This window comes from Saccoglossus kowalevskii, chromosome 13 (assembly GCF_978046115.1).
Source record: "Saccoglossus kowalevskii chromosome 13, keSacKowa6.1, whole genome shotgun sequence".
NCBI lineage: Eukaryota > Metazoa > Hemichordata > Enteropneusta > Harrimaniidae > Saccoglossus > Saccoglossus kowalevskii.
In genome coordinates, this window is record NC_140653.1 from 18746940 (window position 1) to 18762028 (window position 15089).

At 33.6% G+C, this 15089-nt stretch overlaps 1 protein-coding gene across 3 annotated transcripts in view; it reads left to right on the plus strand.

Annotated features, from left to right (window-relative positions):
- Positions 1 to 13230, plus strand: part of LOC100378454 (conserved oligomeric Golgi complex subunit 1-like) — a 77408-nt gene extending 64178 nt beyond the window's left edge. For all 3 annotated transcript variants that reach the window (XR_014931399.1, XM_085507010.1, XM_085507011.1), the window contains one exon: positions 11837 to 13230. The gene's annotated coding sequence lies outside the window, so the exon portion shown is untranslated. The remainder of the gene's footprint in view (positions 1 to 11836) is intronic.
- The last annotated feature ends 1859 nt before the right edge of the window (positions 13231 to 15089 follow it).

A 15089-nucleotide genomic window follows, 5' to 3' on the forward strand; every position in this document is an offset into this window, starting at 1 on the left:
CTGGCTTGACCCACCTTTGCTGATTTCTGGAACCTAATACATGAACAACATGGAGAGAATCAAGGTGTTGAATTTTCAACAACTTTGCTGATTGTGAATCATCAATGAAAATACCATTAGAAAACGTAATGAAACGATAAATATCAAAAATCAATCGAAAGTATAGGACTCTGAATTGATCGTTTGTGTAAACATTAGTGTGCCCTTAGGCAAGACACTTTACTCGGGGCTGTATGTTCCTCTCTCCACCCAGGAGTTGATGGCTACCTGCTATGGGTCTGATTGCTAATTTTGTGTTTTGATAAACTCTGATGCCGCCTTAAGCTACTCTGGGCTCCCCGGGGAGTTAAGAATGATTTATCGATTGAATCATAGGGCCCAGTAGCTGAGGGTAATAATGTGTGAAGTACTTAAAAGCAGTTAGCCATAATATGGTACTATATTACTTATTGGTTTAACTGGTAGTATGAAAAGTTGTGTTTATTCTGTGCTAGTGTATTTTGATACATTGGCCACCTTGATATATTAATTGTTTGTTTTTAACATCATAATTATAGCATTCCTATCAATGAGTTGCATTTATTGTTTGTTTCTTAATTTAACTTCATTTTAGTAATTGTGTGTTCTTGTCTTTATTTGGTTGAGCAGCTGTGTTGAGTCATTGATTTTCACTCTGTTGTCCAGAGTTGTCCAGCCTCAGCCAGTAAAACTTAATATTGTTTGATTATAGATACAGATGCTCGCAGCTGGTCAGACCAATGATGGATTAACCAGTGTGCTAAGGTTACCACAGCAACATGCACCTTAGGAATTTACCGTACCTTACTGTTTCAGTTTTTGATAAGCTTAAGAACTTACCACAGATTCAAATCACTCTGTGCCATTCTTAGTTCAACATTTTCTTGGTGTTGTTCAATCAGTGGATTCCCACTGATTTCTGCCAGGTATCCATTGGTGCTTCCTAATAAGAGAAACTTGAAACTATCCAGTGGTAATATACTGGTAATGTGCTACTTACATGTACATGTACTCAAAGAACATACATACAGGAACAGAATGATCCCCCTTTTGACGTGATGTCATTTTTTCCAACTAGGAGCTTGACAAGCTGGTAGAATTAATATATTTGGCTGATGAGTCAAACAGCCGACCACAGGAGTCAAAAGTTCTCGTTGATACTGAGCAGACACGCTAACAATTATGCCACACAGCACGTTGGAATTAGATTGACCAAATAAAAAAAAAAAATGGCCTGAATATATATAAAAAAGCTGGCAGTAATCATCTGTATGGGTTGATTTTTTTCAGGATTTAAAAACAATGAAATTCTATAATTTTAGAAAAATAATGGCCATGTTTTCTTTATTCTTTTTTTAGAACTGAATAATAATTGCATTTCCTATTCTACTGTAAAATACTTTATTTTCACCTAAAATTTATTTTCGCTACAGGAATCAAAATAAAATCAGTGAAAATACCTTTTTTTCTATATTTTACATTTAACTCATCAAAAAGCAGAACGTCTTTTCAGCGGAAATTAATTCCAGCTAAAATAAAGCTTTTTACAGTATCTCTCCTGTGCCTGGAAGAGCGTTTTTGCTGTGGGTATTAAAATCAGATACTTAAATTATTATTTGAAATGTTAAAGTGCGTAACATGTCTGTCATAACTCATCAGTGGCATCAACAGGGCTTGTTCGGATGAGAAATGGGGACATTGTGATATCAATGTCACTCCGTTAGGCTCCTGGTTTATGGGCATACTGCCTACAAGCGTCTAAATCATACCACGGATGCACTTGCAATAAAAATGTCATTTGTACACGCTTCTAGAAGAGCACTGGTCTGACCAACGACCTCGCTTTGCTATAGTCTTACTGAAGAGTCCAGACGGCGAAAAAAACATATATGTGGTAATTTAAAGTACATTGCAACTGTCACTGGAACGTGCACAGTAGTTTGATTCACCTGTCCTACAGTATATTAAAAGACCGTGCAGGCTGTCATTTCAAGACATCCAATTACACGAATATTCCATTATTAAAATCTAGGGGATGTTGGGTATTGTCAGAGGGGAAGTTATGTTATGTTTCATTATTTAATGATACTTTGTGATTTCTACTGTATTCATGAACGGTTGTGCTTAAATTTTTAGTAATTTCCACATTTCTTCATTGCTGTTGTTAATACCCAAATTAATATAATATGTTAATACCTTAAATAATGCAAAATATGCATATCAGTGGTCAAAGTCAAATCAGAATTTATACATCTGTTAGTTTCAACAATAATGATTTTTTCCAACCATTTATTTAAGTTTTAAAAATATAGCAGACACTGTTTTATTTATTTATAAATAATTATAACATTTTCACCAAGTATCAGCATATTTGTCTTCAAGAGTCAAAAGTTCAGTATTTTACAACAATCCCCCTCCTCCCAATCAAAATGAAACATTCCAATATCAAATTGCAAAATTAAATAAATCTGTCTGCAGTGTCATTCCTGGGTCACTGTTAACAAGTATTCCAGGCTTTTCATTCATTTACCCACTCTCCCTGAGTTTTGTTTCTTATCTTGAATAAAGCTGTGATAGTCGATCTTCTTGTATAGCTACACTCGGCTCTGCAGCATTGAGGGAGAAGGGAATTAATGATAGGGAGTGCTGACATAAAATTAAACAGCCTGGCTGTTGCATTACTGAGGCTACACCTGTTTCTATTAAAGTGTCACCAACACACAGGTACTAATGAACACAGTTGCTTGTTCCAGATAACTTGAAACAATTTGAAATAATTTTTGAAGTTTCTAGACTGATCGTATGTTCCATTATGAGCTTTTTTTTCTTCTGGTATCTGCAGAATGCATCTCATGTGGAATGCTGCAATGTGGAAATAATTGTAATTTCCTCAATGGATTGATGTAGACATCATGGGGGTGTTAAATGGCAGCTGTGACAGCATATTTCAAGTATGAAGCTCTTAATATTTTACAATATAGGCAGCAGACTTGTATACACTATTTTGCCTCTCTTTATTTTCAGTCAATTTTACCAATTTTCCCCACCGTTTCTTTTATTGAATTTTATCTGAAATATTGACAACAATTGTTTGTCCAAATGCCCCCTCAAAAATGCTTTAATCACAATCTTATCAATATGTCATTAATATTATATTTTTATATATAAATTTAAAATTTAAATTTGTACCATATTTTTTTAAAAATATACATTGAACGTCACTTTCGTCTATCCTCAAGTGATGACGTACAGTGAATTTTGCCACAGAGACCATATTTTCTTGTACGTATCTAAGTCACAGAACGATATGATTTAATCAAACGTGCATCACTGTTCCTTGTCTTTTCATGGGCCCGTGCAAGCTGTTGTGGAACACCATTCAAAAAGCCACTGAAAACTACTAAATTCTAGAAAAAAGCACAAACTCAATTTTGAGGTGATCCTAAACAACCAAATTGATAAATGCCGCACGTGTAGACACAGTCTTGTTTCCTGAACAGCGCGAGTCTCAACAACTAATCCAAAGTATCATTTTCTGAGAGTTTCCAACCGTTATTTTCACCAGTGATTCATGCCAGGCAGTGAAAATGTATGTATATATGTCCACTCCCAAGAATTCAAGTGTTGTACAACATGACAGGGCTGTCATAATGACAATTTTATGTGCTATCTAGGTCCAGGTTCCTTCGAAGTTACATTTGTTAGTGAATCTCGGCCAGTAGATTTAGCGTCTGAGGCACACTCACCCAGGGTAGGGAGGGTCAACCTTTTTAAACGTTCAACCAAAGGTAGGATTACAATTTTGAATTTGCGTCTACCAATCATGATTCAGATGCAATAATCGCCAAGCTACCGGTGGTACCATATTTTTTCCTCCCAGAAGCTCATTGCCGATAGAAGTACATATAAACCAATATTTGCATTGGCTGAATAGTAAATCATTAAATTATTACATATTCTAACAATAGAAAAATCACTATTAACTATTAATAGAGAAAATACGATATGCTATCTAAAAAAAAAATCAGTGTTGTGAATTGTGATTCAATTAAAATGCTATTTTCAAAGTTGATGCTATCTTTGGCGCAGTAGACTCAATTATTGTATTTAAATCTTTGCTTTGTATGTAACATATACAGAGATAATTTCAATTTATAAAAAGTATTATTTGCATCAAAAGTGAGAAATTATGTAAAATGTTGACTAAATAATTACCAATTACAATATGACAGCACTGACAACGTATCTGAACGTGTGCCTGGTAATGTTATTATTTTGATTTATCATTTTTTATCATTTATCATTTTGCAGGACAAGTTTGTTGTCCCATAATCCCCCCAAAACAATCAGTGATTTAATTTGCTCATTAAAAAACAAAATATAATCAGTGAATTTGAAAAAAAAAAAAAAATGATTGCCGCCAAAATTCTGGTATCTAGCTTTTATTTCTTTGTTAGTTGAAATGACATAATATCTTTTTAGCTTGATTTTTGAAAGGATGTGAAAAAGTAATATGCTGTTGAAAGATATGATTCACCGATTAATTAATTTGTATACAAATCATTCATCATATTTTCATCGTCTTGAGATAAATTTATTGAAAAATATGGCTTCTATTATTCTCTGAAACACAGGGTAGTATGGTTCATTCGTAGCAAAACATTGTAGCAATAATACTTCACATATCATGTGATCATCTGTCTAATATGTGAACAATTTAAGACCCTAGCCCCCGCACCCAAACAGAGTCGGCTGATATTTGATCATATTCTGTAGACTTTTGTTTTTGCTTAGTTGCTCTCTTTTTTTCGTCTGAAAAGTGAGAACCCATAATTCATATTTTCTTCAAATCAAAATCGATCAAAATCCTAACAATCAAATATGATATTGTGAATGCGACACGTGTAGGAAATTAATCCTCTATCAATGACACTCGTCAATAAGATGCATGCGCAGGCATAACTTGGTCGATCCTTTGTAATTTAGAATGGTGTTCAAAAAACAATTGGGTACAATTTCATTTTGGCAATGTGACACCCTCTCTATACTCATATCCCAAATTGCAAATTGATGTAATTTATCCGATACAAGCATGTATCTATTAGAATTGTATTTTGTCAATAAAATTCAGATGAAAGAATAGTAATTCTGCCAGGTTTGAACACTTCAAAATAGCAGTTGTATAATCTTCCTATATGTGTAGCTGTAGTTGTGTGGGAACACTGAGATGTTGTACAAAATATCCGTAAATATTTGGGTGATAACAGTGTTATTGAAAGAGAACCATGTATAGTTAAATGTTTTCTGAATTTTATCTTTCGATATCTGGCCGTATGTGTTTTCCACTGTTACATCTGCAGTCGAAATGCAAGATGAAACCACGTCTCTAAATTGTTATGGTTTTGTAACGTCACACCAGTAAGTAACTGGGGGAGGAAAGCGTCAATAAAGTAATAGTAGAAGGCTGTAGAATAATAGGTAATATGAAATTTTTAGATACAGAGATCGTTGGTTATTTCTGTGAGTTTCCGACTGTTGTTTTACCATTGTATTACGCTACCTCAGTAATGGTAGTTGGGTACTGCTCTAGTGTTTGTGTCAACAACATCAAAAATCAACGAAAATGAACATTTGTGTAATAGGACTTTCTAAGGCTACAAATTCACTGTCAGTTGGAATTCTTTAATTATTTCACCCGAAAAATACAAGCAGTTTATTAAAGACAGCAAAAATTGAGGCATAATATTAAAAAATGATTGCCATATCTAGAAAACATTTAATACCATAGAAAGAAACAGGATGTGTGATTGTTAGGGGTCATTCAAAAGTACCAGGATGTGTGACCTTGATGGAGGGGGGGGTCATGCATAAGTACCAGGATGTGTGACCTTGATGGGGGAGGGGTCATACATAGGTACAACGAAACTGAGCATACACTAACTTTAGCACTACAATCACAAACTTCAAACAGAACAGAACATATTACCGTGATTTGTCAAAATACGAACATCTGAGAAAAAAACAAACCACATCACCAAAAGGTTAATGTGCAAATCTATTCACATTGAAAAAAAATATTATGGTTAAACGTAGTTTTCATAATATAAAATGGGCCAACTCGTGTCGAGTAAGTTCGTAAATCAAAAACAAAATGGCGCTCATAAATAAATTCTCATCGGGGCGAAAAAAAAAGTCTGCCTACTCAATTTCTGGCAGTGCTAAAGAATTGATAAGTTATTCTTAGAGACATGATGTCACCAGCATTGTAAACTACATCCCAAATATATGCTTCGTTCGTTTCGATAGAATGCTCTGATATCAAGAGACTATGCTTCGCGGAAAGCCATATTTAGCGCAGTCCGAGCACAGCGGGTAATTCACACCTTAGACAATAGCCATTTCCAGACCGGGGATAGAGGGACTGTGCTTGAATGACTATATTTTGGAGCTGATGTATTTCTGTATTTCACAACATTGCTAAAATGACCAATTTCAGCCGAATGTTATCACAAAATTCTAAGACTAAACTACATTTGCAAATTTTATAAACTGCGAGTCTCTATAGAACAAGTAATTTTTTCGGTATGGTAGCTATTGTATTTTTTGGGTTTTAGATAGTTCACTTCCTCATAGTATTTAGTTTTTTCTCTCGAAATGAATTAGTTAATAAAATCGCTGTAAATGATGCAATTTGGTTTGTTGCTCTCAGACGAAACACTTACTCCAGGGTCCCTTGATGACCAGTTACCGGTAAGTCACGAGTATTACATATCTCTCCAGGGTCCCTTGACGACCTGGTAAGTCATTTAAGAGAGCACTCCGCTGTTTACCACCAATCAAATTTATAATATAGTCTAGTGCAGCAGAGAGTTAATGGTAAAAATACATTGAATATCAGAGGGTAATTTCAGCAAATAAATTTTCAATTACCTGCTAACTCAAGATAATAGTATCGTCTGATTGAGGAAATGACTCTTTTTTTTTTTTTTCAAAAGGATAAAAAAATGTTTCAAACGGATGCAAAGTGGGTAGATAATCTCAAGTGGAAAATGCTACATCCTTATCATCTCTTCTTTATCCTTGCTCATTTGCATGCCTTGTTTCCTTGGTTACAATTGTGATTTTTAAGTTTGTCTCCTTTGAAATGTCATCTCTGCCTCATTTGAATATTTGGTTTCCTAGGTAACTGATAAGAGGATGTGTGATGTTACAGCCAAGATGAATGAGATTGTCAATATTTGATGATGTTTTAAACCTAACTGCTTTTTTTCATAATTCAACAAACATCACTCATTCCTTGTCTTTGCCCAGGTTAATAATTATGAGAAAACTAAGGAGCTTCATTAATTACCTCTTAATGACCACTTCGTTAAAACAGCTAATTTGCATAATTAAACTAGCATTACATGAATAGCACAACAGAAGTTATTTGGGTATGCCAATTAGCCTTCACATTATAGTTGTCAGTCTGAAAATAACAAAAGAAAATCTTGAGGTATTTCTCCATAATAAAAAGGCGATATTTTTTTCTTAAAATCTGATAGAACAGGCACACAGGCAAAAATGATATTTGTCTTTGTCATTTTAGGAATATTATTGTGCTGTTCGTTTCACGTGGATACACTTAACCCGTGCACTGTTACTCAGTGGGACATGTATCAACGCAGAAAAGATATTATTTTTATGACAAATTTGACTTTACGACGTCTGTACTGGCTAAATTCATGATATCCATTTAATTCTTTCTGTCACTTCTGAGAACAGTTAAAAAAAAACATTTTCCTCAGCATAGCTGTGATTTAACCACACTTTGCTAGACCATTTGAAAACTGGAAACACTTAAAACTACAATTGTTAGTACATGTAGTTGTATTCAGTAGTAAGGACACAAGAATTCACCGTATTCACAGAAGATTTAGTAATGTTTTAGGATCTTTCTTTTTTATCTTCACTATTTTTTTTTTGGTAAATTCAAACTGATTTTTGATGTTCTGTTCTGAAGACAGTGTAGTACAAGAAGCAGTATTGGAAATGTGCCAAATTGGGGGAAAATTTACACCCAAAGTTCAAATACAACTCTCAAATCAATATTAGTGAAATTCATACCCAATAGATCACTTTGACGTACGATAAAATGAATAAAAAAATTGGGAAAATTTGAGTACTTATCTTAATAGTATGAACAAAAATACGATTTTCTCGTGTTTCAAAATTTTAAAAATTACTCAATCTAGATCTTTAAAATTTTGAGTGCCAAAGTTGAATTTGGTCACCATTAAATCACATCATTTTTTTTTTTCTTATTTTTTTCAAAACTTTGGTCAAGATCTATCAGCAATGAGATATTACGTATGTTCCGTCAAAAAGGCATAAAGAAATTATAGAAAATTACATAAAAATATGCCATAAAATAAATTCTTGCCACTCAAAACATTAGGTTTTGTGAAAATGTAGAATCTACCTGATGAGGATGTTCTAGCATTTCTTCATCTTTTTGAGGGGTTTCCATGGATACAGACAGATGAGATTGACAGTATAGAAGAGTAACTTAAGCTCAAGATAACACACATGAACACACAGAATAAGTCGGCCCAGGAAGGGTAAAAAAAAAAAAAACATGAAAAATTCATTACCAAAGATAAGGAGGCCTGTCTCGTCAAGGCCGGGTAAAGATAAGATGAAATCCTTTGCATTTTCAAACTATCGTGTATATTTAAGTTGTAGCATTTACTATGTGACACCTGCATATAGTGTAATCCGTTCTAGGGTCCTCACTGACAACAAAAGATCATACACCCTATGTCAGATATAATCTACGCCCAACTTTAATATAAATATATTCCCACTTTGTAAATATTCAAAACATCGCTCTCAGAAAAAGCTAAAAACATAAAATATGTTTTAGCTCACAAATATTGTAAACAAATCTAGCTTAATTTAGGAGACCCACATATATTGATAATCTGCAATTATTTCTTATTTACTTATCTCAACGTTTGATGGTGCACATGTATTTATTGCGCAGGGGATGGTACTATATAGATTTGCAAAGTGAAAAGGCTGTTTTAACATGATATTGTTGTATTAAAGCATGAAAACCTGATAATGTTTAAATTTACATAACATTGCAATTGGAATCGCAGTCAGTATACCGATCGCTGATACCATACATCTTGAATAATACCCTGGGAACTGTTATAGAATATTAACTTTATCCACTTTTTGTTTCATTAAAAGAAAGTTATTGACTCTTGTCATACATAAACACCAAAAGTGTGTTTCTGATAATTTTAATAACAGTTTGTAAATTGATACAGTACTCACTGCAAGATGATGGCTTATTAATTTCTTAATTAACTTGTGTCGTCCATTGCTATCAAAATGCTGTTTAATGCTCTTTATGCCGTTTAGACCATTATGTTGACAAGCTTTGTCTGCGTTTTCTTTTCATATATGTGACTCATCTGTGCTGCAAGACATGTCAGTTCTTTGTTCTGTCCTTTCTAAGAACATTGGAGTCGTAATCCTAACACTTATCTCATACACAGATGCGTGTGATGACGGCGTATTTGTGAGTTTGTCTAAATAGTTGATTATTTTTATTTCTCATGCTGTGTTCATCTTACATCAGCTATAGTGTTAGTGATGTATATTTGCTGGATATGGGACCCATGTTACACCAGTTAAAAATGAAATAATTCAACCTATCCGAAATTGTAATTATTGCGAAATATATCGCCCCTTTTTCACTCCTATATGCATATGTATATGTATGTATGTATGTATGTATGTTTGTTTGTTTGTTTGTTTGTTTGTTAATTTGCATAAGTTAGGCAATTTTCTGGTATTTCAGAATACACTCGTGATTTGAAACCAGATTTGAATGAAACTTGTTAATAGGTGCTCTTAGATAAACCACATACTGCAAATCACAGATTTATCCGTTTTGTTAAATATTTCTGTTAGTATTATTAACTTCAGTTCTGTGGATTATTTTGCATTGGGCATCTCAACAAGCAGAGTTTTATTACTTCGGTAGCTGTCATGATTCTTGTTTAAAATCTGTAAGTGCCTTCGGTACAAGTTTTTTCTAAGCTTACTTTAATTTTTCAGGATATACTTTGGACCACACGATGGCCCCCAGCAATGCGTTCACATTTTGTATGAACTAACGTTGCATTTTCAATGCGTTGTTTACATCGCTTATGTATCCATATCAAACATGATGTAGCACTACAACCAATATCCTTTAAATAGGCTGCCTAGGGGGTCATACAAACTTGTGGCAGGGAAAGTTATTAACGATGTGTTACTTCAACTTTACTTCTTTCTTTTTATTCATTAAAAATTTTCTTTCAAATATTAATATATACGATTGAAATCATGAAACTTTTTGTCAATTTCTTTTAATACTCGCCAGGGCAACTATAAGCAAGTAATTACAATTCACACAAATACTTGCGTTTGCCCTGTAGGTTTTGTTGAATAATTTAAATGGCCTGATAGCACTCAATTAATTTTTGCATACATGTGGTTACGAATATGTATTGCATGATTGAGGTTTATGTTTTGTCTTGTGTAAGAGGTATGCTAGGTTACCAGTGTTGCCAATCATATGTATTCACATGTACAGTTCTATTTGGCATAATTACATACATCTTCTGAAACTTTTAATGCCTTAGAGATGTAATCTAGTAGAGACATTCTCATTGGATACTTTTTGAAATATTACCCAATCAAGTTGTGTTCTTTATCTGCAGAAATATAAATAATCTAGTAGAGACATTCTCATTGGATACTTTTTGAAATATTACCCAATCAAGTTGTGTTCTTTATCTGCAGAAATATAAATAATCTAGTAGAGACATTCTCATTGGATACTCTTTGAAATATTACCCAATCATGTTGTGTCTTTCATCTACAGAAATATAAATAATCTAGTAGAGACTTTCTCATTGAATACTTTTTGAAATATTACCCAATCATGTTGTGCTTTTTATCTACAGAAATATAAACACCTGCAAACTGAATCATGGGTGTCCGCAAGTTTTTTCTTTTTGGAATGAATGATTTTTTGTCTGTATTAAAAGCAATTAGTCAATAGACATATTTCATCAGTAAATTAAAGAGCAGTGGTAGACATGCTGCATCATGTTCAGTGTGGGTCCCATGCTAAAATTAAATGTGTTTAAAATACATTGTTTGTAGAAATTTTACGACCACCACCCTTTATTAAAGTAAACAGTGAGAAGTGGATGATACAGCGACTAAAAACTTTAATTCTTTCGTCTCTGTGCTACACTAGCAAGGCATTCACTAGCTACCCGATATAGTTTCAAAAACACCTGATAGCATTCTATTTTTGTACTCCAGTCTTACTTGATGTGAATCCAGAATTTATTATTACACATGGGTTGTATGCACAAGAAATCATGCGGCTCGACAGTTTGTGGAGCGTTATGTATGAACCTGTCAATGTGTCATTTGCGTTCCTGACAGGGTATCAGTCACGTTATCAGTCTTGCCAATATGCCTGTAGCTAGTATGTAAATGAGCTGCTCATTTATTATGCGTAGATATTTCTATAAATAGTCCTTGTTGATCATTGGACTTTAACATGCAAACACACATAATGCTTGTTTAGTTCGTTAGTTGGTCATAATTACAGACAATAAATTCAAAGATTGTCTTTAATTGTCATTTTAATTACCCCGATGCCATTCACTAACGACATTTAATGAAGTCAGTGGAATTCTGAATTCCCCAAACGAGTTCTTTCTAATTATATTTATTTATTTTCTGTCTCTGATTGTTGCAGATAGCCGGTCTTACGGGAGGTGTGGCGATGTAGATTGATCTGTCATTGGGTGAAAAACAACAAGATTTGAAGCGTAGCAATGAGAAAAACGTACACACACCAAATCAGTATTCTATGTTCATCAATGCTTTGAAACAAGCTAAGCTCTACATATCATCTGTGTGTCCTCGGCTCAGGTGATGAGTTGCCATGACTACTGACGATGCATCAATACTATGTAAAATGAAAATTTTGTATCCTCTCTGTGTATTTTCTCCCTCTCATTTTTGTCCCGTGATATATTCAATTCTCCGGGCAACTGCAGCAGTCGGCAACTGGAACACATCAATTTATTCCATCACCATAGCAACCAGCCAAAGAGATTATTCCATGGTTTAGGGCATTGTTTTTCTTTTGAACTGCACTCATGGGACAGGAATTAGCTCTCTGCAGTCGTTGAAAGCTAATCAAAACTCCTGTCAGCGACAGAACCCAAATTCAAATGGCAGTTCTGGATAAAATAAAGAAAAGATAGATGCAGAATTGGTCATGGGTATTAATATTCTAGTCATTTTGCACAGTGTAGTGCTATCTATATTGAACAGCAGTTAAGCAGACCCCCTAGGTTGCTGCTAATTGACCCAAGCTGAGATGTTTAACCTGCATGTGAGTCAGCTTAATGGTATGTTTTTATTGGTGTCATTTTTTTTGCGACAAAAATACTCGTTGAATTCATGTGAAACTGGCAAATATTTCTTCAGTGAAAAGATGTTATCTCTCGTAAAACAAAAACTATAATTATTTTTGTGCATATTATATGTCAATGAAATCTCTGGGTGATAATTTGGTCTAAATTTATCGACAACAGTTGAGCGGTAATACATATATATTGTGTTTTAGATGAGACAAAAACACTCCTGAGATCTGGGACTTCCTAATCCTTGTTTGATGACTGTTACCTTAACATTTTCACCTCTAGACTTTCTCGCCCAAAATTTGCTGCACTTTCTTTTTAATATTATTCAATATTTCTGGTAATGAATCCTATTTTTTAAGCCAACAGACGAAATTTGAGTTGATTTTCAGTTATTACTGAAAAATTTGGCTATTTGTGTTCCCAAGAAAAGTGCAGACTATAAAATTGGACTATTTTGTGAATTTGTGATGAAAAAAGGGAACTGGTGGTGAAAAGGTTAAATTTAAAGGTTTTTTTTTCATATTTTGTTTTTAATATGGGTGGAAGTGAAGTGCATCTATATGCTTAAATGATCTGTTTCATATCCGAACTGCTTGGCGGACTGGGTCTGTATCTTGGTTAATATTTAGTTCATTTATGTGAATCCATAGAAATCTGTTTTGTTTTTTGAGGGGTGGGATGGTGGTTGTGAAATAAAAAAATTTTTGGTGCAAAGAAACGTCTGTTGTCTTTTATTGAACCCTTATCTCAAACAAGTCTGTAAGGAGAAAACTTACTTCACAGGCTATATATATAGACCAATGGAAAGGAATACAAATTTTAAGCCATTATTCAGTGATTCTGTCCCAGGGATAGTTATCCTGGCACTTAGAAGACACATTTCAAGTAGTTTATTCAAGATAAAAAACACAATCTTAAGTTTATAAACTATTTCCTTTGTAACAATAATGCTCAATTGAAAATGTTAACAACCTAAATTTTTCATATTGTCTGTGATCTGAAATCTACAAGTAGCCGAAATGAGTGGGAAGAACAGGTGTCAACAGGCGAGGTATCATGTAGTATGCTCTCATTTTGGAAAACGAAACAACTGGATCAACAAACAGCCTTGGAAGCAGGAATGCATGAATGTTTATCAAAAACAGTGTTATTCTATCCCATTCCTGAATTATTTATTTCCTGAAAAGTGATTGATCTTTTTTCATTATTGGCGATTTTTCCAGAGGACTAACCCTTCGATTAGCGCTATTGACCTGCAATGGTGTTTCAGGCACATGGTCAGCAACACAGATTTTTTTTTTCCATTCTAGCAACACTTGCTTGGGTTCTGTATTATTTTTGTTTTATTAAATTCAGTATACCAGCTGATGCACAGAAGATTGATATTTCTAACCCAGGCTGTGTTACGCCTACTATTAATGTACAATAGTTCAGATTTCAGTTTTCTTTTTCAATCAAGCTTTTCAACCAATTTTGTAGTGACTCATTTTTTTTTTGGAATAATAATTTTGATATAAAACCATATTATGAATCATGATTTTGATCTCTTATAGTTGCCTTCTCAATCTGTAATAAGAATAACGAATACTAGTTTATTTATCATTTCTGAGTGACTTAGTTTGATTTCTGCGACTGATTTTAGAAAATCTGAACATATAGGCTTTTTTTTGCCTTACACAATGTATATTGGTTTGTTTACATACCGGTGGTATTGAAGCCTTTTGTAAATAATTTATTTAAACAATTCGTAACATTTTCTAGTCTTGAGATATATAGAAATTTGCATGATTGAGAAAGGATTATTCTTTTATCTGCTAAGATGGACTACTGATCATCAGTAATCTTGTAGTTGTTGCTTCCACATTGTGATTGGAAAATGTTGAATTGAAACCCTTCCTTGGGTCAACCCCTGGGTGTGTACTACAGACTCAATAAAGATTAGCTATGTCCTTTTTTTTGAAAACTTTTGTTAAGGTCAACAGACCCTTGTGTTAGATCAGCGAAAGGGTTGACGTCGTAATAGTGCATTAAATTGACATAATGTCCTGTATTTTTTTTAAAACTTTTACAGTATTTGATACATTGGCGGTTCATTAAAACAAATTATATATCACTTTCTGACACAGTTTTTATCCAATTCAGCTATTTGTGGAGGCTTCGGTCAGCAAACTTTTGATAATTTTCCCTACTAAAGTTTCAGTGTTATCTTTTGCACACTTTCATTTTTTGTTCTAATTTTTTATTAATTTTAGGTCTGAATAATATTTTACCATACAAATTTTTGACCAAAACTCTTGAAAAAACAATTGATGCAGGCTTCTTTTTCTAAAAGGTTACAAAAGATTCAAAAATACAAAATAACAACCAAGATGCTTGAAATAAATGACTAAAATGCATACTTGTCCGAGAAAACTCACAAAATTTGGTAATAATCAAAAGCTCCTAAGCTACTATTTTGATTGCAAAAACAAATCACAGGTCTGTATCTCAACCGATGTTTTCTGTACTAATTTTGAACAAATCTTGGTGTATATGTATGTGAGAAACAAAAATGCACTCATTTATTTACATACTTGC